The sequence below is a fragment of the Camellia sinensis genome, chromosome 10 (assembly GCF_055761805.1).
Source record: "Camellia sinensis isolate YWXY chromosome 10, ASM5576180v1, whole genome shotgun sequence".
Taxonomy (NCBI): domain Eukaryota; kingdom Viridiplantae; phylum Streptophyta; class Magnoliopsida; order Ericales; family Theaceae; genus Camellia; species Camellia sinensis.
The window spans coordinates 162600649-162627849 of record NC_138970.1 but is presented as its reverse complement, the minus strand read 5'-3'; the positions used below and the strand labels follow the sequence as shown (position 1 = coordinate 162627849).

General features: G+C 40.0%; 1 long non-coding RNA gene and 1 pseudogene across 1 annotated transcript; one reads left to right on the top strand and one right to left on the bottom strand.

Moving 5' to 3' along the window:
• Window positions 1–474: 474 nt before the first annotated feature.
• On the bottom strand, window positions 475–3942 carry LOC114272713 (uncharacterized). The gene is made up of 4 exons (XR_003632815.2): window positions 3806–3942; window positions 2501–2608; window positions 1166–1252; window positions 475–807 (listed from the first exon to the last, which is right to left on the bottom strand). It is a non-coding gene; the product is annotated as an uncharacterized LOC114272713 (long non-coding RNA).
• LOC114272712 (1-aminocyclopropane-1-carboxylate oxidase-like) lies at window positions 2615–5310 on the top strand (annotated as a pseudogene).
• The last annotated feature ends 21891 nt before the right edge of the window (window positions 5311–27201 follow it).

Sequence of the window (27201 nt, the reverse complement as noted above, 5' to 3'; positions counted from 1 at the left end):
GATAGTGAGTTATATCAATACAACAAAAAAGGATTTTTACGGCACGCAATGCACACCGTAAAAACCTTTCTATGACGTACAGTGCACATCATATTATGACCAGTCATGGAAAGTCATTCACTTTCAATGACATGCTTCGTACGCCGTTAAAAATTATTTAACGGCAGATTTTGTGTGTCATTATTACTTTTTCTACGACATACTATAGCACGCCATTAAAAACTATTTAATGGTAGATTTTGTGTGTTGTTGTTACTTTTTCTATGACTACTTTTGCATGCCGTTAATTGATGAGACAAATAACGACGCTGATTGCGTGTCGTAAAATATGTAATACGACTTATTATGTCTGCCGTAGAATATGCAATTTTTTTTTTAATTTTTAAATTCATCAGGTTCTATTTGACAAATTTTGTACAATCTAACAAATATTACAAACAAGCATTCACAAAATATCAATCAACCAGCAAAATATTGTTTGAAACATCAAAAAGAAACTATATCCATAAATTATAAACATTCAGCAATTGTCTATACATTCTAAACATTCGAAAACTATATCCTTAAGTTCTAAACTGTAAAAAAAAGTTTAAACCATCCAAAACTATGCATATCTAACTTTCTAAACATATCAACAACTATTAAGAGATTATCTACAACTACCGACAACAGCTTCTATAACAGTTGATGTTGCAGCTGTAGCAAATCCACTTGCTCCTATCACAAGGATAAGGGTGCCCAATGTATGTGTTAAGGCACCTAAACCCGCGACAAAGACGGAGCAACAAACCCTGTTGCATTTCTTGTCTGCATGACAAAGGAAACTTTACATAAGTACAAAAACCAACAACTCAGAGACAAAAATATTTCTTGAGGAATCATTTCTTGTCACACCACTCATCCATCCCAACATTCTCATTCAACTTTTTTCGTTTACTAAACATGCTATTTCTTAACTGCCAATATTCAATACACTATACATTATAACAAGCCTAGTAACAGTCCCATGAAATTGTCCCTTCAATCTAATAAGAATCTTAATATCGTATAACACTCTTAATTTGATGTAGTAAAAGCTTAACTTCAAAGACTATAACAAACTGAACACCAAGGACTTCAAGAAAGGAAAAAAGCTTCAATACAAAACCCATAACAAGGGATATACTTGTCCAGGACGAGACATGCTGCATCCAAGGATAGAATTCTGTATTGTATCTGCACTTACTACATGACCTCCAACATTGTAGGCAGCCTGGATTAAATAAAATTGTAAGAAAATGAAATCCAAACTGAAATTTCATAGAAGCGAAACCAAAATGAGCTCTTCCAAAGAAACACAAACTCTGCAAGTGATCTATAACATTCAATATTTAAGCATTTAGCAGCACTCTTTTTTACACATGTTTTTTGTACAAAAATTGTGCCATTTTTTAGTGTTTTTTTAATACAATTTATTTTACTTATCAAAGAAAATGTGTTTTAGACAGTAATCATAGATTACTGAAATCTGCTTGTTCAACTAGCAACAGTTGATTTTTCCACATAGATGCTTTGAATAGAAAAAAAGATGAGAACTTTAGGGATCAAAATCAAACTCAATTTCCAGAATAAATATAGATATGTGAATAATTACACAAAAACAAAATCATGTGATTACATAACACTTGAACCCTTGTTTCAATGATTTGATAAATACATGTCAAAACACAAATCATGTAAAGAAATTTCTATCAAGTGACAAAGCTAACCTGCAAATGTCGTAAGGTCCCAAAACATAAGTATATTATAGCCTCTAAAATTAAAAGTTCCCAATACATTTTTTTTTTTGGGAAAACATATCCTAGTGGGAAGTGTTTAATTTATGAGTCCCACAACTTTCTAACTAAATGAACATGGAAAAAAGTAATGGGAAAGTTGATTTTTCTTGCACTTTGCTTTCTTTCCCTAACAACGGAATGAAGCCTTTTTCATTAGACAATTCATCAAAAAACATTACATGGTTAGTGCATCACTTGACATTGAATTCAGTAGTGCCATACAAACTAACAGACTCAAAAGGCACTTTTGACGCAAAAAAAAAAAAAAAACATTTCTTAAGACTTCCAAAACTTGCATTTCAAGCTGTTCACAAAATTTATTTGAAAAATCTATCAGTTAGAACAACAATTCTCCTATAAGATTGTATAATTGTATCCTTGCCCTATCTATTTGTTTGTTATCCCCATAACAGATCTTCTAGAAGACTGCAAATGTCAAAACTAAAGTGTGACTAAGGAACAAAAAAACCATAAGCATCTCATTTAAGATGATGCATCAAATCACACATTTGATAAAAACAGAGGTAAATAAGAGATTACAGTGAATTTGTCCATTGTACATTGTCACAAAACTGCAACCACTTGTCATTATCATATCAATATTTCAGGAATTCATTTGGTCTCAAAAGTACATATCGTATACATATATATATATATATATATATTTAACAGATGAAGCTTACCTTCCGAGAGAATTATCTCCATTTCCCTAAAGCTTCCTTAGTCACTGTCTCTAAATTATACTCATTTTGTCACTGTTCTGAATTGGAAATTCCCCAAACACCTCTCATCTGAAATAAAAGAGAAAACACTATGCTTCTCTGAGTAATGGCTTAATGAAAAACAAAAAACAAAGATCAAATCAATCCCAATTTGTTCTTTTAAATCGAATCAATACAAGGAAATAAATCATTCGAGGAACTACAATAACAAATAAAGTGATATCAATTATTAAGAATCAAGAAAATCAACAAGCTTACACAGAAAACAGCTGGAGCACCTAACGTTTCATTTCCCTTAATGGATTAAATAAATAATAATAGTTTCGCATGTATGCAAACTATTATTATTTATTAAAACTGAATCCATTGTACCTCAGGTTAATAAATAAATAAATAAAGCAAATAAAATAGTCTAAATTTTCAAAGAGGTTCTGCTTGTACATTGTGACATTTGATCAAATACGTAGCATACATGAAGAGAAGTTCAGGAAATCTAAGAAAATAAAACCCAAACAGAGAGAGAATAAAGATATACAAAGGGGCAATCAAAAAACAAAGCAATCATAAAAAGGAAATGAAACGAAATATTCAAAACCAAATCGAGAGAGAGAAGATGAAAAGTATATTCATAGCCAAAACTGAATCAATAGAGAGAGAGACAGAGAAGGGATCAAAAATACCTCGTGATGTTTCTCAATGTCTTCTTTTTTAGTTTTGGCAAATTATATCAAAATCATGTTTCCGAACACTATTTTTGTTTTTTCATGTTTCTTAAACAAAACGAGAAAAAATCGAAACACTTTCATTTTGTGTTCTATGTTTTCATTTTCTAGAAAAGGAAAAATTTGTTCGGCTAACTGTTTTCGAATACTGTTTTTAGAAAGGGAAAAAAATCCAAAAACAAACCCTTTTATTAAAAAAAAAAAAAAAAAACTCAAAAGCTGTTTTCGAATATTCAAAATTTGATTTTGCACAACAATGAAATAGTGAGTGTTTTTGAACATTTTGCTGATTTGTTTTTAAAAACATGAAAATAACAGAAACACAACCAGCCATGCCAGAAGTGTATGGTATTGACGCAAAATGAATTCAGTCGAAAATTTTCATTTTTGGGGCATTTTTTCTAGGTACGTAGCATTGTTGATTCGTGTTTTAATTTTGGCTAATAACAAGATGACAATGAACGAATTTGCAAAAAAACTAAAAGAACTAGCAGCGCAGCTTTTAGACTTGTTATGTGAGAATCTAGGGATAGAGAAAGGGTACCTCAAGAAGGCTTTCTATGGCTCCAAGGGTCCAACCTTTGGCACCAAGGTCAGCAACTACCCTCCGTGTCCCCACACGGTGCTGATCAAGGGCCACCGAGCCCACACTGACACTGGTGGCATCATCCTCCTCTTCCATGACGACAAGGTCAGTGGACTCTAGCTGCTCAAGGATGGTAAATGGATCGATGTCCCTCCGATGAAACACTCCATTGTAATCGACATAGGGGACCAACTTGAGGTACAACAGTACTACATAACCCAAAACGTTAGCCATCTTCATTTGAAACATTTGTTAACTGTCTTTAAGGAACTTTTTTCAATTTTGAATGAAATTTTTTTATTTTCTAGGTCCATAGAGACTACGTCTTTAAAATAAAAAATAAAAAATAAAAAATAAAATTGAAAAGTATCAACTAATGACAAAATAAGATAGATTTTGTCAAAAAAGCCTAAAAAAGTTGGTTGATTTTTGTCTTTATTGGACCCTTCCAAAAAGTTTTAAGTTTTAATAAATTTTAAGATGGTCTTGTCTAGATGAACCTAAAGAGTAAAATAGTCTACCTTGAAGTTAAAAAAAAAAAAAATTCCGCTAACACAAAAATAAGCTAACTTATAAATTACAGACACAACCAAAAGACAAAAATATGGTTCTAACACAGTAATTATGTGTGCAATTGTATTTGTACAGGTAATCACAAATGGCAAGTACAAGAGTGTGATGCACCGTGTGATTGCTCAGTCAGATGGAAACAGAATGTCAATAGCCTCATTCTACAATCCTGGCAGTGATGTTGTCATCTATCCAGCACCTGCATTGGTAGAGAAAGAACAAGAGCAAAAGCAAGTGTATTCAAAATTCGTGTTCAAGGACTACATGAAGCTCTATGCTGGCCTGAAGTTCCAGGCCAAGGAACCAAGGTTCGAAGCCATGAAGGAGGTGGAAAGGACTATCAACTTGGGTCCAATCATAACAGTTTGAGTTCAATGTCAACTATGCTTGTGTGTGTTTTTACATGTCACCAAAGCTAATAAGGCAATTAACAAGACATTAAGATAATTAAATCTACTCGTTTAGCCTAATTTTCAATTTTCTGATGTGTTGATTAGGTTTAGAGCTTGTCTTGGAGTTCATTATGTGTTGGGTGTTTGGTTGTGGTGGTGTTCGTGATGTATTGTATTGCATAAAGTAACTATAACTTTTCTTTTAGATGTGAAATGTTTCTTTCTGTAAGTTACTTCAAAAGAAATGTGTAGAATAATAGTCAAAAGTGCAATATGTGTGTGTAACTTTTCTGTAGGTAAGTCAGTGGTCTTTAATACCAAGAGAGAATTTACACCAAAACTTAAAATTCAGAGGACAAATACACTAACAATGTAATGAAAGAACCTTAGGAAGAAGGGGCAAATAGCCACCTCTGACTATCCAATTGGTTGTTGAATTCACTCTGTTTCTTAGTTTTTGCATTGTTGCTTTCTATAAGGTGTTGCTCTGTTTAACTAACTTTTCTTTTTCTTGTTTTTTCTTTTTTTTTGGGGGGGGGGGTGGGGTGGGGTGGGGTTTGATTGGCAACAAAAAGGAGATATAAGAATAAAAGTTGTACAAGAATGGGGAAAAGAAGTCCACCAAAAGGCAACAAGAAAATCATAATAAAGAAGGGAAAAAAATCGCAAACTATAGATAGCTTTCCAATCTCTAGAAATTAAAAAATGTGGCATCCTTCTGAAAGGAGGAGCAACCAAAACCCAAAAAGAAGTCAAAAAACAAAATATTTTCCCACAAGGTTTCAAAAGTCGTTAGCTTTAACTTCAAAAAATTGGGCATTTCTTTCAATCTAAACAACCCATGACACTCAAAATGAAACTCAAACTAGAGTTCAGAATTTTGGGAAAACAAAAACTAAACAAAGGCTCAAGACTGTGAAGAAGATTCCGCAGACATTAGCGTTGTGTTTCAATGTAAAAGGCAATGCTAAATGATCATTTTGTACAGAGAGATAGAGAAGGGATCAAAAATACCTCGTGATGTTTCTTAATGTCCATCCCTAATTCTTGAATACTCGAAGAGACGATGGCGGGGCTAACACTAGCTCAGAGATACGATGTCAGTAATAATAACGAAGAAGGAGAATGGGCAAGTCGGCGGCGGCGCTGAAGAGGGAGTAGCTAGAGTAGAGAGCGAGGAGGGTAGAGAGTGAACGTGTGTTTCTCAATGTCTGTCTCTCTTCCTACTACTACCAATACCATCTTTCTCAAACTTCTTTCTCTTTCCATCCTTGAAATCATTGTAGTCTGACTCTCTCCTTGCAAAATCCGCCAATTCTTCCCAATCATCCTCTTCCCGATTCTAAAATCAAAAGTGCTCTCCCCAGCTGTCGTGTTCTTCTTGATGAGTCGCTTCCGAGGCTTCAACTTCACATCTAAATCGTTGTAAATTGGGGTCGAAGAAGGGCTTTAAGGGAAATCGAAGGGCCTTGTAGAGAGGATGGAGGCAGATGATTTGAGAGGGATTTTGAGAGACAGAGGGAGAGAGAGAGAGAGAGAGGGGGATGGGTTTGGAGTTAGAGAGAGAGAGAGAGAGAGAGAGCCTTTTTTCTTTCTCTTCAAATGGGAATTTCCTATCAAATTAGGGCTCAAAATGGTGAAGTGAAGTAGATTAACGCTAGGAAGATTGAGGGGGGAGGGATAGATCGGAGATGAGAAGGGTGAGGATTTAGATTGGCAATGGAGGAGCATCAATGGTAAGAGTTTTATTCCATCAGTTGCTTTCATTAATGTTGGGGATGAAAATGTATATGTTCTTTTTCTAATATATATACATATATATATTTTGGTGAATTGGAGCCACAAAATTTCATTTTGGTGCCTTTTTTTTTTTTAATCATACAATTCACACATGCATTGTGCGTCGTAAAAAACAATACTTTTAACGGCGGGCATTGTGTATTTCATAAAAAGTATTCACTTTTCACGACTAGCGTATGTGTGTCGTTTATAATTAATATATTAACGGCACGCCATATGCATGTCGTAGAAAGTTTTATTATTTACGTCGTGCATTGGAAGCCGCAAAAAAATCATTTTTATTACCATTCACGGCCTATGCAATAGACGAGCCGTGGTTAGAAAAGTATTTATGACGTGCAAAAAAAGTAAGTCGTAAAAGTGAGAAACTATGACATGCATTTATTGTATGCCGTTGATGTGGTGCCATAAAAAGTCAGCTTTGTCAGAGTGTATGCACTTATCCCCAAGACAAGTTGATTGAAAATAAGATTCTCCTAATAAGGGTCTCTCAATGGGTCTTGCGTCATGCCACTATGGGTGACCCAATTGGGTATGGGTTCTAAATCTGATCCAATTTCCAACGGCTAGGATTAAAATGGCTGCATATTTGCAAAGAATTGGTATTTTGAGTGTGAATGTTAGCGTTTCCTGCATTTTTCATAACTCTGAGGATGAAACAACTAACCATGCTATTATTCTACCCTATGATTTGGAAAGTTTTGTCTATTTTGGTGGATTGGTAGGGTTTGCAATGGGTGATACTTAGGTCAATCAAGGATCATTTCAGTTGGTGGTTTGGATTTCGATTCATGAAGTTTGTAAGTCTGATGTGGAAATCATTACCTCTGGTTATCTTTTGGGCCATTTGGAGGTGTAGAAACGAATGTAAGTTTAATGGGGCTCAACCTCAGTTTGATTCCTTACTGGATGTGATTAAGATTAAGACTATTCTATGGGCCAAGTATCACTATCCTAGGTGTGCATATTTTGTTCATGACTGGATCCGTAATCTTCATCTTATTAGTAATCCTTGATCTAGGGTTTAGGTTGTGTAGACACCCTATTTTTTACTACCCTTACGACTTGGGCACCATCACTTGCACACCCAATGATGAATGTATATGCTTGTCAAGTGCTCAAAAGTGCTCAGCAGAATACCACAGCTTTGAGCCTTCAAACCCTACACACTTGTTGCCTTGTTTTTTGGACCAAAACTAGATTTTTTTCAAGCCTGCAACCTCTTGTGGCCTGCCAGCCACAAGTGTGTTTTGCCGATATTTTATGACAACTGTGCCAACTATTTGCACAGATGCTTGCATCTCTACTTCCACGTGTATGGATGGATGCTTTTGAGGGAGTGACCTATTTTTCTATAAATATAAGACCTCCTCTCCCATTTTTGAGGGTTACAAAAATTGGAGCAAAATTAATTTTCTCTCTTGTAATTTCTTGAGCTTTTGCCTGTACACTCTTAACCAAACCTTACCATCTTTGAGCTGAGGTACTTTTGAGCCTTTTTTGAGCTCTTGAGGGTGTGTGAGTGTTAAATTATTGCCTAAAAGTGCTCTTCTCTTCAAGAGGTATAATGCTTAGTTTGTTTCCTTAGTTTTGTTTGCTATTTTCCTATTATTTTCCTATTGTTTTTCTACTATTTTTGGGTTGTATAAACTCTACATTTTTGGGTTGAAAATTGTGGTTTAAGGCCTTAAAAGGTGGAGGGGTGCTTTACCTTTCTTTCCACTTTGCTTCTCTAGCCTTTACGTATATGTTTCCTACATTTACACTATCTTTTTTTAAGCTTTTAAACACTGATTTTCAAAGTTATTACAGTGGCTAAAAACATGTTTTGGAATCCAAAAATGAAGGGGGTAGCCTCCTCTCATTATGTCTTGTTTACTAGCTTACCTAGCTCCATGTTTTAGATTATTGTTCTAGCTATTTTTGTCTTAATTCCATCATGTTCTAGGACTGCTTTTAGACTGTTTTAGGATTGTTTTTAGCGGTTCATTGCATTTGAGCCTTATATTGCATGAACCTTGTATTTCATGCATGTAGTGTAATTGTCCTCATAGGTTTGGTGGTTTAGGCCTTAGCCACCATCCTATTTAAGTTGATAGCATTTGTTTATGGCTTTCCATACTTGTGATCATCTTTAATCACCTCTGCAACCTCCCTCCTTTCTTGGTTTTTGCTTTGCTTTGAAAGTTGGTTCAAACTAGTTGTTTATTTAAAGCATGAGGTTGAGGTCTTATGCTTAATGATTGAATCCCTTTGGGGGTTCGTTACCAACTGCATGATACTTCTCTCATGCCTAAAACAACTCTTGGTTTGATGCTTCTTTCTATTAGAGGACTTAAAGTTCGCCTTTGGACTTAATTGACTAAGGAATGGTTGGTAATTTAAAATGGAATAACAAAATTGGGACTAAAATGATACAAGATAATAAACTTTGGCTAGGGTTCAATCAGACGTTAATGGAACCCTTGAGTCTTAAGTCGTTTCATACTTGGTAGTGATGAAAACGGTTCAAGAGTGATTGTCGACCACTTCCCTTGATCAATCCATGATAGAAAGGGAGTCTAAGAGTCTTTATTTATTGCATTTATTGAACTTGCACCCTTTGATTTATAGGCCATCATGCAATGAAATTGCATTGATTGATGGTTCGTGAATCAAATTTTGCCACTCCTTTGAGCTATTTAATGATAAGGAGGGGTAAATTGTACAAACAATACTTGAGAATATCCTGGTCTTACTCTGTTTACCCTTTGTTGTAGTAGGAAAAACCAGGCATCCGTGGCCGGCAGGCCATCATTTGTGGCCGACAGGCCACCACTTCTAGCTTGCCGGCTACCATTGCAAAACCTAGTAGGGGCTTTTTGAAACAGAACATAGTTGGTTTTGAGCTGAAAAATAGTGCAAATGTTCTACTATGCAACATGGGCATCTGACAGCAGAACAGCGTCCTTTTCGGGTGGAAATCCGTGCATGCATACGCATTCCTCGCTTCCTAAGGATAATGTTAATTTGTTCATGTTGTAATTAATTAGTTGCAGCTAGTTAATTTTGTCTCATAAATAATTTGTTAGTTTGGTGTTGTAATTGTTTCTAGACCAGTTCTTTAATTTGTTGTTGTAATAATTAATTAGCTTGTTTAGTTAATTTGTTTCATTTGGGTTTGTAATAGATAGTTAATTAGATTAGCTAGTTAGTTTATTTAGACCCTCCTACGTGAGGGCACAAATGTTATAATAATGTGTATGTCTTCCAACCCCACATCTTTCTCCCTTTTATTTACCTTCTTACGATGGTTAGATTAGAGCATCATGTTTCATTTAGCATAATCAATGTTTGCATCCACTTGTATTGAATGCATTGAGGTTCGGTTCATCATTCTAACTTGCATTGTTAGCTAAACATTTCTCTGAATACGTGCTTAGACCGCATGCAATCAAATTGGTTCACATGTTATGTTAAGTAGCCGAGCTTACTAATTGCGTATCACATGTGTTGTATTAGTCATATTGCATAGTTAGGATCATCCATTTTTCTAACTCTTTTATCTTTTTTGGCTTGGAGTACTAGGTGAGCTTTTCTTTGTTTTAGCATATTGCATTGTATGTTAGTGTTGCCATGTCCAAGCATGTTCACCATGAGCCTAATGTAGACACCCCATTTTTGACCGTCCTTAAGACTTGGACGTCATCGTTTGAACACTCGGTGATCATCCATGCTTGTGTTCGTTTTGAGTTCCCAAAGGTCTTGGCTGCATGCCTTGCCTTAGGATCTGTCAATTTGTTTGTTTTGTGCTTGGTTGTGGACCAAGGACTTGTGGTTTTTGCCTCTAAGGGAAGATGGTGGCTTGTGGGCCATACCCTCAATCCATCGGCTAAGGCTTTGTGCCATCGGCCTTGTGTTCTTGCTATCGGCCAAAAGTGGTGACCGATCGGCACTCTTTTTGGTCGATCGGCCATATTTTCTAGCTGAGACCTTTCCATCTACTTTTTACAGATATTTTGTGCCATCTGTGACAGCTGGTGGGCATAATTCTCAGCCTCCATACACGTGTATGGAGGGATTGCATCAAGCCTCAAGCTTGTTGAACAAGCTTGAGAATTGAAATTCTATAAGAAGGGAGGCCCCTCTCCCTTTCTAGAGGTTCTGAAAATTGATATAGAAGTGATATATATCTCTCTCTCTATTTCTCCCTCTCTCTCCATATTTGTGTGTGTGTTTGTGCCTTAAAGTGTATTTTCTTCACACTTTTGCAGTAGAGCACCTAGTGAAACACCATCCTTTTGTTGCTGAGGTGCTTAGGAGCTGGTGTTAGTGTTTTTGGGTTGGTTTTGATCCAAGAAAGGTGCTGGAGTTGTGTTCTTGAAGGTGTTCTTCAAGGGTGAGTAAACTACCTTTTAATCTCCCATTTTGGATTAAGCTTTTAGACCGACTTGCATTCTAATTTAATCTTAACTTTCTACTGTAAAAAGTTCTTATTTTTCATGCTTGTGATGTTTGTTTAAGGTCACTTTTGTGTTAGGGGTTGTCTACCCACTCTTAGGCCTTGTTTGGCCTTGTTTTGTGCCTTTCTTTTTTAGCTTTGGAACCATATTGTTTTGACCTTCTCACCATGAAATTCAAAGGATTTTCAGTGGTTGAGAGATGGTTTTGGAGTCTTGAATAGGAGAGGGACACCCCTCTCTCCTTGTGTCTCATATGGTAGTATAAATGGCTCATAATAGTAGCATGTTTGCTTAGCTTGCTTTGGCTCTATTTCAGCAAGTATTTGGTGTTATTTTACCATGTTATACCTCTGTCTAAGGTCGGTTTAGTAGCCTCTTACATGTACCATGCACTTGTAGTGTAATCCTCTCTATTGCCTTAACATGCATCTTGTGCTTGGATCATCTGTCTTGCATGTTTTGGCTCAACTCAAAGAAGCTTTTAACCTTGTTTTACCATGCTTAAGCTCTGATTTCTGTTGTCTTGATCATGCATGCATTGTTTTGTATAGCCATGGTTCAATCTAGCTTGTTAGCTTCATGTATCAAGTCCACTAGCATGTGTTGCTTAGACTTTTCTCATGATTTGGCATCATTTGAAATGATATTTCAGTGCATGTTTCATGGTCAGACACTTGCCTTTGTCATCCTTTCAATGCTTTGAAGAGTTGGTGTTTTATGCCTTAAGAATGGACCATTGTGCATGCCTCTATGCTTAGGCCTTTAGGATGCCATCTCAGTGGGTTTTTGGGCTTATTTTGACATGCCATAACTCTGATTTTTGTTGGTTAAGTAGTGACATGCTTGGTTGTAATAGGTGTAGTGTAATACCCCTTTGTAGCCTTGTACGCTTCATGCTTTTGATATTTTGTTCTAGCTTGTGTTGGCTAGGTTCAAGCATGTTTTTGGTCTTGTATTGACCTGCCTTGGGACTTTTTAGTTGCCCTTGGCCCTTTGGGGCTTGCTTTGCATGGCCATGGTTTAAGTCCCTTTGCTAGTTTCAAGCTTTAAGTTTTCTTGCATGCTTTGCTTGGTTGATTTGGCATCATTCCATGCTTAATTTCAGAGCCTATAGTATTGTCACTTGTCCACACTTTTCACTCTTTAAGTGCCCTTAAGAGTTGGTGTCTTCATGCCTTAATTCTTGGGCCAATTGCCATGCTTGCTTGCCTTGCATTTCATGTCATCAATTCATCACTATGGCCACTGATATGGGCATGGCTGAGGTCTGTCCATGTTGGTTTAAATCCATCTTTGCGCATTGTTGCATGCTTATTCATCTTGCATGTTGTTGCATACTTGTTAGATTGTATATTGTCGCATGCTTCTTGTTGGCATTGTTGTTGGATGCTTATTACATTGCACGTTTGCATGTTTAGGTTGCATTGCATTTGGCATGCTTGTTAACTTAGCCTTGTGTGCATGCTTGAGTCATATTGCATTTGGTATGCTTATGTTGCATTGCATATCATCTGCATGTTGCATGCATTGCATTGTGTTTGGTTTGGGGTGTCAAACCAAATACGAGGAACGAGGGACGTTTCATACTTGAAGTGATGAAACGTGCCCCAATCCTCAATCGCCCACACTCTTGATCCAACATGATAAAGTGTGAGGCATTCATGTGTTTTTGTGCATTCATTCCATATTGATTTATGCAATTCGGCCTCTTTGACCATCATGTATCAAAATGCGTGAATGATGGCTCGAGAGCCGAACACTACACCCCCTTGAGTTCCAACATGATAAGGGGTGTAGTTGTACAATATTTTCTTGCAAATGTATTGACATGCCCTTGTTTGTACTCTGCTGCAGCAAAAGGAGCAGTCTGTAGGAAAAGATGGCCGATCGGCTATTTGTAGTGCCGATCGGCTAACAATTTTTGGCCGATGGACAAAAAAGTGGTCGATGACCCTTTTACCTTGGCCGATGGCCATATATTTTGGCCGATGGCCTCTCAACATGTCCATGAGGTGGTTCAGTAGCATCACAGAAGTTGGCATAATTTTCAGAGGTGCAAAACAGTGCAAACAGAGGCAACATGAGGCATGGGAACGGATTTCCGAGCGAAGCCGACCGAGCATGCATCTCTTCATCGCCTGCGAGGCCATTTCAGTATTCATGATTAGTTTGTGTAATTAATCATTTAATTGGTTTTGTAATATTCATTTAGCATAGTGTAGCTATTTGTTTCAATTTGGATTGTAATATTTAATTAGCTTGTTAGTTAATTAGATTTGATTATGTAATAATTAGTCTGATTAGATTATTAGATTAGTTAGAATAGCTTAGCGTAGCTAGCTTGTATTATTCATTCTGACCCTCCGTCGAGAGGGCAAATTTTGTAATAAGTGTGCGTGCATGTGTGAATGTCTTCCAACCCCATGCCTTTCTCCCTTTTACTTAACCGCTTATAATGGTTAGTTTTAGGTCATGTTTCGATTAGCATTCTTATGCCAAGATATTTGCATTCATTCGTCTGTCTTGCATGCACCGGGCTCGGCCGTTCATACAAACCGCATTGTATTTCAATACATTTACTTGAATACGTGTTCAAACAGCATGTTATCAAGTTGCATCTCATATGCCATCTTAGAATAGCCGAGCATATTTCTAGTTGCATTTTGCATGTGTTGCATTAGCCATCTTAACATGAACTAGGATCATGCATTGATTAGTAACTAGTTGTTGTTTTAGCTCGGAGTACACTGTAAGTGTTTATGCTTTAGCATCTTGCATGAGTATGAGTGTTGCCATGATGGCATGCTTGCCATGAGGCTAACTGCTTAAGTGTTTAACTGCCTGAATGCCCGTGGGTGAAGGTGGGATTGCTTGAATTGGAACAATTCATCGAAATGCGAGTTTTAAGCCCACTTGAGGGAGGCAAAATCATGTTTTCTAAGCCCACTCGAGGGTGGAAAATCCACATCTTAGCCTACTTGTGAGTAGCACCTTCAAACCATTTTCCAACATACATGAGATGTTTTGTTCTAACTTAGGCGATCTAGTCTATACTTGTGTGTTATGCGCATCACGTAGTAAGATTAGCTAATAAACCGGAATAAGAACACATGTGTTTTCAAAAACAAAATATCATGCTTAGTAAAGGCCGATCTTTTGATCGGGTGAGCGGGGGTGCTCATTGCATGACCTCCCCTCTCGTATGCAAGTTCCCGAGCCGAGGCTACTTTGGTGATGACGGACACGTGGCCTTAGGCACGAGTCAGGGTTTCCTAGATTTCCCAAAACAAAATATTTAGGTGGCGACTCTCTATCTGGCAAAGCAGTCCATGTTTGGCACTTCTTTATGAAAATCAGTTTTCTAAAATGATTTGCCAGATTTGGACTCTTTGGTGATTTATCAGTCTTGCGTTGCACTTTGTGAGATTAGATTCAGAACTGTGACATTGAGTCTAAACTGTAGCAGCCTACTGAACAAAACGTAATTCACGCCATTTCACGCGCGGAGCTCGGGACGTTCAGGCACGTCTACAATTTCTGGCGACTCCACTGGGGACTTAGAGAACTTGACTCGAACTCATGATATTTTGTTTTGATTACACTTATGTGTCTCTTTGCATTGCATGTGCATTGGTGCACCTAGGACACCGTGCTCGCTGTCTGCTATTCCTGAATGGTTTGCCTGAGGCTGCGTGCCATAAGGTGGACCGGTTACGGGCTCTACCACGACGGTAACACAAACCTCAGTTTTTCCTGGGGCAACCTTTTTGACCATTCGACCTAGTGCATATCGGACATTGTAGTGACCATTTCAAGCTAGGATAGATTGCTTACCCGATTATAGGTTGTTTGAAACCGCTGAGTACGTAATGAAATCCTAGTTCTGGATGAAACTAGGACAGGGAAACCCTACCCCTCCATAGGGGTGTTTTCGCTCTCACTTGCTTGTTTTGTGCTTTTAGAGCTGGCCTCTACAAGAATGCACGTATCAGTTTGCAAGTCTAAGTATCAGGCCTGCGGGCATCAGTATTTGGGAATCAATTTTACCTATGGGTATCAGATTCAGATTTGGCGCAGTGATTTGGGAACAGTGATCAGTGTTGAGAGCAATGTATTCAGCTTGTGTTTGCCAACTGTGTGTTGTCTTTATTTAAACTATTATGCTGTCCGTTTTTCTGGTTATTTGTTTCCTTATTATGTTTTATTTATTTTTTTGCAAGGTAGTTTAGCACCATTGCATCCGACCAGGCAGATATTCCTCGAGCACTCTGGGTTAGAGGTCGTAGACTTAATCGATCAAGGGATCTGATAGACGGAGAAGCAGTGTTCCTTTCTTTACCCTCAGTTACCAGACGGTGGTCAAAAAGGCGCAGTGTATCGGTATATCGGTCGCTATATCAGTGGTCAACCCTATCAGAGAACAGTAAGGCTAAGGTCTTAGTTTCTACTGCAAGGACAGATATACCGGTTATTCAATTAGATCAGCACAATATGGCAGGCTTGGAAGAGATGATGCGTCAGCTCTAGGAAAGTATGAACGCTATGCAGCAGGATACTGCCCGTCAAACAGAGTTTGCCACACGCTAGGCAGAGGTAATTACCAAACTACAGCAGCAAACTGGAGTATCTGCTTCACATCAAGCTCCTCCTCCACCAAGAGTTCCAATACTTGGGGAGACAGCAAATGTCCAGGACGATACGGACCTTCCAACGGGGCCAGCTTCACCCTCGATCCTACCCCAGCTATCCAAAGCACAGACTAACCTAGTGGATTCACCTTTTGAGTTTGAGGTGGACCCCACAGCACTAAAAGTGAGCAAGCTAGAAAAGCTGTTCAAGAAGTCTCAGGGCATGAAATCCATCCCGGATATAGAAGACGGGTATACCAACTCGGCCGTGAGTCTGCCAGACCGGTTTAAAATGCCGCACATAGACCGTTTCAACGGGTCTGGAGATCCTATGGTGCATTTGTGGCTGTTTTCGGACATACTAAGGCTGATGGGCCTCTCCAGATTACAGAAGCTTTCCCTGTTTGGCCGGACCCTGTCGGGTGTAGCGGCTATTTGGTATGCAAAGTTGGAGGACTCTGTTAAGAGGAACTGGGAGGAGATGGCTGAGGCCTTTGTAGCTCAATACTCCTATAATACACAAATCGAGATCACAACTCATGATCTTGAGACAACTAGGCAAGAGCCGAAAGAGAGCTTCTCCGATTTTGTGACCCGATAGAGGGCCAAGGCCTCGATGATGACCATCAACCCAGTCGACAAGGACCAAATACGGATGGTTGTGCTCAACCTCCAACCCAAACTCATGCAGAAGATGATTGTCCTCCCCTTCCCCACCTTTGCAGATCTACATGAGATTGGGGTGCAAATTGAGGATGCCATGAAACAGGGCCTCATTGATCATGAGAGAGAGCAACCCAAGAGGGCATTCAACCGCAGTACAAATGCAGGAGCGAGCAGTGGTGCTGCTGCCAGAGCTTCAGACGTGGGCATGGTCACCACCACTACCCCAAGAACCCTTGCAGCTACGCCATTCACCGGTGCGTCCGAAAGTAGCTCACAAACAACCAAGTTTTCACCCCGAGGCCAGAGAACCTTCACCCCACTATACATGTCTTTGTCCAAGGCTTTGGGGGTTTTGATCAGGAAAGGGCAATTGAAGCCCCTAGAGCCGCGGTCATTGCTAGAAAAACTTCCCCCTCCCATAACCCGGTGAAGTACTGTGCCTTTCACCAACAGTATGGTCACGACACCAACCAGTGCTATAGATTGCATCACGAGATTCAGGATCTCGTTAACAATAGGGTGATCGTGCCTCCGGAGAAACCGAATGTCACAACCAACCCTCTCCCACCACACAACCAAGCTCCACCTCCCAAACACATCAATATGATTCAAACTGGGGTTGTGTCATACGACTCTAGCATATATATCACCCATTCCCACCTTCCCAAGCCGGAGGTGTTCAATCCTGACAGCACTGACTTGTGCATGTTGGACATCTCCCAAACCCAACCTGAAATGGTGGCAGTGGCTATCAAAGATAGAATTGGATCGACTGCAGGGGCAGATAAGAATGATCAGTCAGAGCCTGAGGGGTCTACGAGTTTCATGTACAACTCAAGCAGTTACATTATATCAGCAAGCCAGGCTAGGCCAAATGTGGAATTGCCAGTGGGGGCAAAAATTTGTGTAGTACAGAAGGATGGACCTAATCAAGGCCTAGATGACCTAGCGGATCTGGAAGAGGACATTGCTAACCTTCAGTTTTTCAATGAACAGGATCCGAGAGACGTGATTGTCAACTGGTTTGGTCTGGAAGGGTCAGCAGAAGCTACTGGGTGGCTCAGCGACGAGCCGGATATCATTAAGCAGGTTGCGATCAACTACAGTGCACAGTGTGTCAGTATATCTGAGTCAAGTAGTTAAAGAATGTAATCAGCTATGGCAGTTTTTATATTCTACATTGCGGAAAATAAAATAGAGAAAGGAATGTTACCTCGGAAGTGCCAAAGGATAAGTGAGATGTAGGCTCATGCAGGAGGAGCTCTGGTGGCATCGCTCTGTCGAAACTCCGAAACTGGCGAAGTCCGTCAGGAGGTAACGCATGAATCGCCGGCCAGTAGGTCGCCGGGTCGAACGGGCGGACGCTCAACGGGAGGGGCTCAACCCCAGGATCCATCTCGTGATCCGAGGGAGTCCCGCCCTGTGGAATATCGTCGACCATGTCAAAAATGGTGAGAAAATAAGCCGAAAAGGGAAAACTGGGCGAAAATGTAGAAAGTCAACCGAAAAGTCAACCGAAAAGTCAACCCGAGAGGGTGAAAAGTGGCCCGAGAAGCCGGGAAGTGAAAAATGCACGCAAGTCGAGAGAAACTCGAGGGGAATAAGCCCCAAAAGGTGGAAATGGTAAAGGAAGCACCAAAGTGAAGAAATATTCGGATGAAAATGTTCGAAATGCGGAGATATACGCGAATCGAATGACGAAACGGGGGCTAGAATGCACGAAAATGAGAGAATCGAAGGAGGAGAACACTCTAGAGAGAGAGGGAGAGGATTTTCGAGCAAAAGGAAGTGAACAAAATAGCGCAGGAAGCCCTATTTTAAAAGACCCGTAGCGAAAAGACAAATTTGCCCCGATTCAGGCATTTTTGGCCGGTCGGCTAAATATTTGGCCGGTGGAATGTATTTATGGCCGATGGACAGCCGGTGGCCTCCTCTTCCGGCCGGTGAGCCTCCTGCATCCTTGTTTGGGTCATATCTGTAGTTTTGGGTCTTCATAGCTCAAAGAAGTATAAGAAAGTGCATCTCTGACACTCAACCGGCCTCCGTTGTGACCTCGGGTCGTGTCTTCTTTGCGTGGCACTCGAATTCGTGCAAGGTGTATCCTCTTCGTATCCTTTTGGCTTTTGCAAAACTCAAAAGTTGCCCCATGCGTATCGCATATCATTCGCACTGTCTTGTGCACTCGCATTGTCTAAAACGCATCGTGCGGTTTTGCGCATCTCATTGCATTTTGCATGTTTGTTCAATTTCATTACTTGTGTAGACCGCATGTTTTGTTTGCGTAGACCGCATGTTTGTTCAAATTCATTACTTGCGTAGACCGCATGTTTTGTTTGCGTAGTCCGCACGTTTGTTTAAATTTCATTACTTGCGTAGACCGCATGTTTTGTTTGCGTAGACCGCACGTTTGTTCAAATTCATTACTTGCGTAGACCGCATGTTTCGCTTGCGTAGACCACACATTTGTTCAAATTCATTACTTGCGTAAACTGTATGTTTTGCTTGCGTAGACCGCATGTTTGTTCAAATTCATTACTTGCGTAGACCGCATGTTTTGCTTACGTAGACCGCATGTTTGTTCAAATTCATTACTTGCGTAGACCCCATGTTTTGCTTGCGTAGACCGCATGTTTGTTCAATTTCATTACTTGCGTAGAGCGCATGTTTTGCTTGCGCAGACCGCATGTTTGTTCAAATTCATTACTTGCATAGACTGCATGTTTTGCTTGCGTAGACTGCATGTTTGTTCAATTTTATTACTTGCGTAGACCGCATGTTTTGCTTGCGTAGACCGCATATTTGTTCAAATTCATTACTTGCGTAGACCGCATGTTTTGCTTGCGTAGACCGCATGTTTGTTCAAATTCATTACTTGCGTACACCGCATGTTCCGCTTGCGTGGATCACATTCCTGTGTTCAAATTCATTACCTGCGTATACCGCATGTTCCGCTTGCGTAGACCGCATTCTTATGTTCAATTTCATTGCTTGCGTGGACCGCATGCTCATAATCAATTTCGTTGCCTGCGTAGACCGCATGCTCCACTTACATATCTGTGCCTTCACAGCTTTGTCATGCTTCCCACTTGCTTTGCGTTGTCACGCATTTCTAAGTACGTTAATACGCATATTGTTTAATCACATTGTACCTGTTAAGTTTGTTTTCTTTGCAGGGCACGATATTGTATGTACGGTTCATTTAAGGCTGGTGCAACCAGACGAGCCGCACAGGTATTATACGGTCTAGGAGACCCTAAATCCTCTAAAGGTGCAAGTCCTTCGGTGTTTGTCGTGCCTGAACGACTTTTGATAAGTTGCATTATACACGTATTTCAAGCGACTCGCGTCGTCACATATTCAAGTTCACGTGTATCTTAAAAGCCGCGTGTTGTCGCGCATTCCATACAACATGCATTTCACACATCATTTGCATTTCAAAAACAAAAACAAACAAAAATATAGTCGCATTGTTATGCATCATCGTAAGTAATTGTATTTCCATTCCATTGCATATTTGTAGATATTGCATTGTAGCTTGCATGCATTCATTACATCACCTTCCATTTATGGCTTGCGCCTTTCCATGTTGAGCTTGGTCTAATATGTGCCCATACTTCTCGTGTCGAAGCATAGTTCAGTGGACCGTTCTATGTTAGACGTGGCTTGTACGTGTACATGCCCTTCCTAGGCAAGATTTGATTTGGCCTGCGTGCCTTATCCATCGTATCTTTTCCATCCCAGTGCGCATTGCATTGTAATTTGCATGCATTCATTGCATCACCTTCCATTTATGGCTTGCGCCTTTCCATGTTGAGCTTGCTCCGGTATGTGCCCATACTCCTTGTATCGAAGCATAGTTCAGTGGACCGTTCTATGTTAGACGCGGCTTGTACGTGTACATGCCCTTCCTAGGCAAGATTTGGTTTGGCCTGCATGCCATATCCATCGCCATTTCCCCAGCATTTTCATTATATATTACATTGTAGTGTAATTGTCGCATCCAGCATTAGGATCGTAGTCCTTTCTCCAGCGGGTCGTTTCCCCACTTATGTCATCCCCCCCCCCATTACTTGTTCTTGTGTCCGTCTACATTACTCATAGTTCAGTAGACCGTTCTATGGTAGACGGACTTGTTACCTCCATCAATCTATTTGACATGGGTGTGGTTTCGAACCGCTCATCATTGGATCATGATTCAATTGCTTTGCATATAGTTTGCATTGTTTCAATTACACCGCATCCTCATTTGCATTGTTTATACATTGTTTTGTATGTATTGCATATCATTTTGCGTTCATTTTTTCATTGTCATGCATGTTGCTAACAACATCGTACCTGTTAAGTTGTTTTCTTCGCAGGCACGATATTGTATGTACGGTTCATTTGAGGCTGGTGCAACCAGACGAGCCGCACAGGTATTGTATCCTCCGAGTGAAACGTGTCGAGAATTACATAATTCTCTTACATCCTTTCCGCATTGTAGTGTAGTTTGGTGTATGCTAGCTTAAAATTGTCGCATGTATGCTTCATTACAGCTTTCTTTGCATGATCATAAGTGATGTTCGGCTCTGTGCACTGTCTTGCATTTTGCCCCTGCCTTCGGGCGCATACCTTGTTTGTCTTGCATGTTTGTCTGAGTCTTCGGCCTTGTGAAAAATGGGTCGTCTCTGGGCTTTAACATTCACTCCCGTCATTGTTATGACTTTCGAGTTCTGTCAAAGAGGGGCAACTGTAGACACCCCATTTTTGACCGTCCTCAAGACTTGGACGTCACCGTTTGAGCACCCGGTGATCATCCATGTTTCTGTTCGTCTTGAGTTCCCGGAAGCCTTGGTAGCTTGCCTTGTCGCAGGACCTCTCGACTCGACTGTTCTGTGCTTGGTTCGACACCAAACACTTGTGTTTTGCCTTTGAGAGGTAGGGTAGGGCTTGTAGACCATCCCCACCCATCACCGGCTGTGTCTTGAGGCCACTGGCCAAATATTTGGCCGGCCGGCACTATAGATAGCCGGCCGGCTATCTTTTTTTGGTCAATTGCATCTTTGGCCGGCCGACTACTGTGCATCTGCTTTTACAGATATTTTGACACAGCAGTCTTGCATTTGGCTCCCCTCCATACACGTGTATGAAGGGATCTCACTCTTTAGAAGCTTGTCTTGTAAGCTTTACAAGACAAAAAGCTCTATAAGAGGAGCCCTTCTCTCTTGGCTTTAGGGTTAGACATTTTAGAGAGAAAAACATTGTTAGAAGCTCTGGTTCTAGGGTTAGAGCTTATATATATTCTATCTCTATATATCTCTCACTCTTGAGTGTTCTAGGTGTATTTGTTCATAGTATTGCACACAAACACCTACCATTACACCTTCCCTTGGCTATTAAGGTTCTAAGGGATTGTTTTCAGAGTTTTGGAGCTAGTTTGGAGCTCAAGAAGCTGTTGGAGCTTCATTTGTGAAGAAGGTCTTCAAGGGAAAGAAGTTTGTCCCTTTATTCCCCATTTTTGCATTGTATTTTTGCCTACCTTGCACTTGTTTTTGTGTTTAGTATATAACATAAAAAAGGTCTATTTTTAGGCCCTCTAAATAGTTTGTTTAGAGTGTTTTTTGGTTTGGAGGTGCTTGACCCCTCTTAAGCCTTGTAAGGCTCCATTTTGTGCCATTTTGTGTAAGCTCCGAGACCTTGGTGTTTGGGCCTCCTCACCACTGAAATCTTAAGGGATTTCAGAGGTGAGGATGGTGCCTTGAGGTCCCAAGAAGGAGAGGGCCACCCCCTCTCCTTGTTGTCCTTGAAAAAGGCTGTTTTTGCCTATTTAATGAGCACCTAGCTAAGCCTCATGTTGACCATGTCTTGGCTGTTATTTATGGCTATTTTGCCATGAAATAGCATTGTTGTATGTTGGTTTTGGTACACCATGCATGCTTAGCATACCTACCTTGTAATGTCATGTTTAGGCCTTAACATACCTTAGGTTGTAAACCATTGTTCTAGCATGTTTTAGGCCTAGCTTTGTGAAGCTTCCATGCTTATTTTGCCATGTTTAAGATCTGTCCATAGTTGCTTGGGTCCACTTTGGCATGCTTAGTATAGCCCCTTTGAAATGCGTAATTGATGGTCCAAGAACCAAGGATCATGACCCTTTGAGTCATAAACATGATAAGGGGTGCGGTTGGTGCATACATTGCTTGAATTGCATTGCCATGCTGTGCCTTGCCCTCTGCTGCTGTCAATTACAGATTCTGCAGGAACTTTCTGCCGACCGGCAGTGTTCAGTGCCGACCGGCAATCCTTCCTGGGCCGATAGCTTCATCAACAGCCGACGATCACATACCACTACCGGTGGCTATTCTACCCAGCCGGTGGTGTCTCCCAATGTCCAGGGAAGCAATCCTGAGACTTTGGCCGTCTCCAGAGGAGTATAGCAGGGAAAATAGAGGCTGCTTGTGTATGGTAGTGTACTTCCGAGCAGGACCGAGCATGCATTGCATTGGGCTCTCTTCCTGAGGCAGTTTATCTACTTTCCCTAGATTAGTTAATTTGCTTAGCTAATTAGATGGCCTGTAATATTTAGTTAGTTTGTAGGTTAATTATCTGTAATATCTATTTGGTCCCGCCGAGCGAGGGCGAACTTGTAATAAGTGTGGGTGAGTGTGTGCATGTCTCCCAATCCCCATTTCTTTCTCCTTTTTACTTACCTGCTTTGATGGTTAGTAATAGGTCATATTTAATTTAGCATACATTATGCTATGCATGCATGCATCATTCATCAGTATTGCACGCATCGGGCTTGGCGCATCATGCTAACTGCATTAGTATTTTAAATCTAACTTGAATACATGCTACTTGTGCATTTTCACATGTCATTCATAGGTTAGCCGAGCCTACTCTAATTGCATCCTGTATGTGTTGCATTAGTCAATTTGGCATGAACTAGGATTATGCATGTGATTACTAACTAGTTTATTGTTTTGGCACGGAGTACGATGTAAGTATTTTCATGCTTTAGCATATCGCATGCGTGTGAATGCTATCATGACAGCATGCTTACCATGTGGCTAGATGTTTATGTGATAAACTGTTCGAATGCTTGTGGGTGAAGGTTGGATTGTCTGAGTTGGAAAAACTCGTTGAAATCCGTATTTTAGCCTACTTGCGAGTAGCAAATTCCAAAGTGTTTTTCAAGACAAACGGATATGCAATGCTTATTTCCAAATTAAGCAATCTAGTCTATACTTGTTTACCGTGCGCATAACATAGTAATTCTAGGCTAATAACCGGTTTAAGAGCACATAACATTTTCAAAACAAAATATCACGGTTAGTAGAGGCCGGTCTCCGGACCGGGTGAGAGGGGGTGCTCATAGCTGACCTTCCCCAATCATACCCAAGCTCCCGAGCCGAGGCAACTTTGGTGATGACGGACACGTGGCCTTTGGCACCGAGTCAAGGTTTCCTAAATTCTCCCATAAAAATATTTAGGTGGCGACTCTGTATCTGGCAAAGCAGTCCATGTTTGGCACTCCTTTTTCTAAAAATCTGTTTTCTCAAAACGATTTGCCAGATTTGGACTCTTTGGTTCAGATTAAGAACCGTGACACAAATTGAGTCCGAACTGTAGTGAGGCCTCATGCGGGCGCGTCTACAATGGTTTCTTCCTCAGTTCCTTGATTTCATTCTTCTTTGGTTTGGTTTCCATACTCTTGAGCGTGAATGCCACCAGTGAGTGCCCACAAGAAAGAAAAAAAAAAAAAAAAAAAAGAGGACTCATTGATTGAGGGGGAGCCTCCGCGCTTACTCAACAAATACCCCGTGATTCCTAGTGGTTTGACTTTTCTCTGTAATGTTTAGTTATTCTTGGCAGAGGTCTAGCCATCCGATCACTACGAGGATTAACTCTAGCTCAGTGGCCTCTCAAGGACTGCACACACGCACACACCTTTATTTTGTGAGCTCTCATGTTGGATTTTGAGTTGTACATTCTCATGTAGCTTATGATCACTGATTATATTTTATCTACTTTGCTCATGATCACAAGTGTCATATTGTCAAAATTGCAAGTTTGCAGGTTTCATGGTTTGTAGATTATTTCATCCTAGTATCAATTTTGGCTAAATTTGATCATTTACTTATGTTTCAGGTCTCGTTTCATGATATTGAGTATAATGTTTTTGGCTTTAAGAAAAGAAAAAAAGTTTTTGGTTTTTTTTTTTTTTTTCTTCTCTCGAACGACAGAGTCCTCGCTCGAGCGTGCTTCTGTTGACTGCTTCGACCTGAGAACGTGCTTTCTAGGCTCGAGCGACCAACTCTTTGTTCGAGGGACCTTTTACGCATAAGTGTCTTCGCTCAAGCGAAAGAGTCTTCGCTCGAGTGATCTGTCGAGGTTCAAATTCTGAAGCTGTGTCTTTTCAGTTCATTTTTTTTCTTCTCTCTTCGTGTTTTCTAGGGTTTTCGTGGTCTTCATTGCTGCTATCTTCTATGGTTTAACTCTTGTTTTTGGGGCATCTTCTTTTCCTTCATCTGCATTCTCAGTCTTTGGTAAGTTTTTTTTACTTTTTTCTTTGTTTTTACTTCTCATTTTGTACTGTGACTGCGAATCTGCTCTGTTTTGCTCCTAGGTTCATCATTGTTGATTTTGGTTATTTAATTAGGTTTTAGAGTCTCTCTCATGCATCTAGGGTTAATGGTTTCGAACATTTTACTATGCTTTTCTACTAGGGTTTAATTTCGGGTTTTATTTAGTGTTTCATATCCTAATCTCTGTGGGTTGTTTAATTTGTTTATTTAGTGTTTAACATTTTAATGTTTAATTTGTGGTCTTAGTACATTGATTTTCTGATTTTTTTTTTTCTCTTAATGATTTAACTGTGTCTGTGGTTTTTACCCTCATTCAAGTTTTGTTTTTCTGATTATTCTCTTGGTGATATGTCTGTGGACTAATGGTGTTTTAATGGTTTTTTTTTTTTTCTCTGGGATTCTAATGTTGTCATTGGGTACCTTGGGTTGTTGGTTTTTCTCTGTGCTTGTTTGGTTCTTGTGGGTTGTTTAGTCATGGCTGAGTCTTCTAAATGTCGCAAGACTACTGTTTCCCGTTCCCCATTCAACACTGACAAGTTCGAATCCAAAGAAAAGTCTAAGCTGTTTAGAGAGTTTTATGCCACTCGTAAAGTCCATCTAGAGAGAAATGTCCTCTCCAGTGCTTTTGAGTTACTACCCATTCGTTCCTTGTTTGATGTCTTATGAGGTGATCAAGTGTTGCATTTCTCGGGGCCGCAGAATCTGAGTCTTATTCGTGAGTTCTATTGTAACATGCACTTTATTTGCAAAGAAATTCCGACATCATTCAGCACTTGGGTTAGGAAGCAGTCTTCAGTCAATACCGAGGATGTTTTTTAGTTGTTTCTTAGTCTTCCCGAAGTCCCGGATTTTCGTTTTCCTCTCCTTACTCGTACTGGTATTGATTTTGATTAAGTTGCTTCTGAGCTTTGTGGATGTTCCCGGACTTGGATTGCCGGGGCACTCATTCAACAAAATGAGCTGCTTCCTAGGTTTCATCTTTTGAATATCATTGTTTATGCTAATCTTCATGTGACTTCTCATTCTTTGCACATTACCCAAGATCAGGGTTATGTGTTGTATTGCATTGATCACAGGCTTCCCATTGACCTAGCCGAGATGATAGTCACGAAGATGATTTCTGTTTTTGAGGGACGTAAGTCCTTAGGTCTTCCGTATGGATGCTTGCTCACTAGATTTCTCACTTCTCTTAATGTTCCTGTTTATGATGATGATGATGAGTTTGCTTCTCCTATAAAACCCGTTACTAAATTGACAGTCTCCCAGAGTCAAGCTCATGTAGGGGGGGTGTGTCGGGAGTTGGGATGTCTAGTGCAGGTGATGATCCCCTTGCTGAGGAGGAGGAGTTTGATGCAGCTCCTGCTGGTGCACCGGATCTGCCTGAGATACGTCTTAGATCATTTCGTAGCCAGCTGTAACAGTTTGCGCAGTCTGTCACACGTCGGCTTGACCAGTTGGATGCTTGGATGGATTCCCTTGATAGTCGCCTTGATGAGCAGAGCACTATGCTTGCACAGATTCTTTCTTTACTTCAGATGCAGCAGCCTCCTTCTTCAGCCTAGTCTTTGACAGATATTTGACTCCTGGACAGTTTTTTTTTATTTTTTTCTTTTCTTGGACAGTTTTTTTTTTTTTTTGTTTGTTTATCCTTGTTTCTTTTGTCACTCCCGGACAAAAAGGGGGAGTATGTTTTTGGAGGGTATATATATTGTTGTATATATGGATATGGATATATGTTGCACACTTATGATGGTTTTTGCAGGAATCATTGGAATAGCATTGGAGTAGTAGCATTGGACTAGTGTTTTGTATGGGATAGAAAGCTTTGCTTTTGGGTTTCTAATTTATTATGTCTTGATGGTCTTGATGGTTTGGTTTCTTATATTGAATTTGATGGTTTGATTTCTTATATTGAATAACACTTCTCTCTGTTTTTAGCTTTACATTACAGGTTTCCATCAAGATTGGTTTGTTAGTTCAAGATGTTGGTTCAAGATTGTTTTGAGGTTGTTTTCCATTGAGTTGGCTTGTTTTTGTTAGTACTTTTGTTTTGTAGAAAATTGTATTAGAAAGTTTTGCCCGGGAATTGACAAAGGGGGAGATTGTTAGGTCCCTTAGTCTTGTCAAATCCACAAACAAACCTTGAGTCATTGAGTTGTAATTTCCTTACTGTTTTGTCTTGCTCGCTCGAGCGAAGAAGTCCTCGCTCGAGCAAAGACTGCGTCTGGCAAAAAACCTGAGAGAGGTGAATGTGCGCTCGAGCGCAGGATGCGTGGCTTGAGCGAAGCC